The sequence below is a fragment of the Antrostomus carolinensis genome, unplaced genomic scaffold, assembly GCF_000700745.2.
Source record: "Antrostomus carolinensis isolate BGI_N321 unplaced genomic scaffold, ASM70074v2 scaffold39048, whole genome shotgun sequence".
Lineage (NCBI taxonomy): Eukaryota > Metazoa > Chordata > Aves > Caprimulgiformes > Caprimulgidae > Antrostomus > Antrostomus carolinensis.
In genome coordinates this window covers 371-2,311 of record NW_010334356.1, presented here as the reverse complement: position 1 = coordinate 2,311, position 1,941 = coordinate 371, and positions in this window count along the sequence as shown.

The following is a 1,941-nucleotide window of genomic DNA, read 5'->3' as shown; positions in this document are numbered from 1 at the left end:
GCTGAACTCATCCCTCCAGCCCCAAGGAGGCTGCTGCAGGATGCAGCTGTGGGACCAAGTGCAACTGATGTGATTTAAAACACTTTACTGATTGAGCCTTGGCCAGGTGAGGGTGGATATGACCCGCCCAGCACACCACCTGAGACATCTGTGACAACAAGGGGAAGATGCTGGGGGTCTGCAGCAGCAGGGAGGCTTCCCACCCTGTCAGCAGCACCCACCTGCAGCTCTCCCCTCTCCTGGCAGCTATTGATATCCAGTACCTCAAGATCCTGAGCCCACAGAAGAATATTTCTTTCCTACAGCATTTTAACAGGTTTTAAAAAAAAAAAACCCAAACCACCACCTTTTTAAGCATGGCTGTGCCTCAGCTCCTTGGTATAATGTGACAGTGCTGGTGCTGACTCCTGCAGTGCTGGCCTGTGAGCATCTTCAATGTTTTAGCAGTTTTATTTACAAGGAAGTTTCAGAGCCAACTTCTTTCCAGCTTCCTTTCACTGTGAATAGGTGCTGGCAGGGACCAGCTTCACCATTGACAAGCACAGGGGCACACTGCAGGAGATGGCAACACCCGACCTGCCTAGAGCCTGGCTCTTCCCATCACCCCCTTGTCCATCTTTCCCCCAAGGCTGAAAGGATTTCCCTGCAGCAAACCAGGAAAATGAACAAAAACCCAAAAACCCCACCAGATTTCTCACTTGTTTTCCCAGCTATGAAAAATTTCAGTCCTACCTCCAGCAGAGACTGTGGTGCCACTAACAGTTTTGAAAATTCCTTTTATTCAGTGATGATTTCTACAGCAGGCTGAGAGTTGGTGCTATGAGCCTCTTGAACATCCTTCTGCTGGTCAGACCTTGGAGACTTCGGCAGGGCCAGTGTCCATTCAGCTTCTGGGGAGCATCACTTACAACAGGGGACCTGAGGACAATTTAGAGAAGATTAGTGCTCCACACTGCCAAGCATGGGGTGCACAGCACCACTGGCCTTTGCACAGGTTTTAATCTCCTGTGTGCAGTCAGTTATGGGAGGACAAGTCAGAGGAACCAGAATCACTCACCCTCTAGGAACAGGCTGCCTGAGGGATGGGTACAGGACACTTCCCAAAGCTCCCAATGCTGACATGAGCTGCCAGCACTTGGGACCATTCCAGCTCCAGGGCTGGAGCTTTGGGGACTGCTATTTTAGCCAGCACCCAAATGCTGCCCAGGTGCTGGCTAAAATAGCAGGCTGTGGGCAGCTGGCCACAGAAAAAATTCTGCCTCTTCCAAAATTGTTATGCATTTCTAATTTTAAAACCTTTTATGAAATAAACGGTTGAGGAACAGTCTGTTACTTGGATTCCTGACTACAGCTAGTGTGGAAGGACTTGGAAGATTTGCAGTTGCATGGGAACAGCTGCCTGATGCAATGGGTCTTTGGGGATTTAGTGGCACAGAGCTGATGCTTTCCAGTTAGGTAACTGGAAACAAGCCAGCAGCCTGTCCCCGGGGAGGAGGTGAAGTGGCAGTAGCTGGGCCAGATGTCCTCTGCAGAGGAGCCAGTGTTGGGCAAGGAAGGCCACTGTGTCTCCCTACCCCAGCAGCACTTTTCCCCACTGCAGAGCCACATCCCTGGGTTCCAAGGCCACATTCACAGGGCTCGTGCCAGCGCAGCACTGGGCTCCCCCAGCTGGGCCCTGGCCTGGCACAGGCGGTACAGCAGTTCCTGGGGGTCATGCTCAATGGCCATGGAGAAGCGAGATTCCACCTGCCTGCAAGGGGACACCAAGTCCTGCCATCCCTGCTCCACAGTGCTGCTGCAACCCGTCTCCACGCAACACAGCTCCTCAGGCTCAGCTCCAGCGCCTGCTGGTAACCCACTAGCGTGTGGACCAGCTCCCCCAGGCACAGGACAGAGCCTGCAGCGAGGCAGTGTCGGTGTCTCAGTTAAATGAGAGCGGCT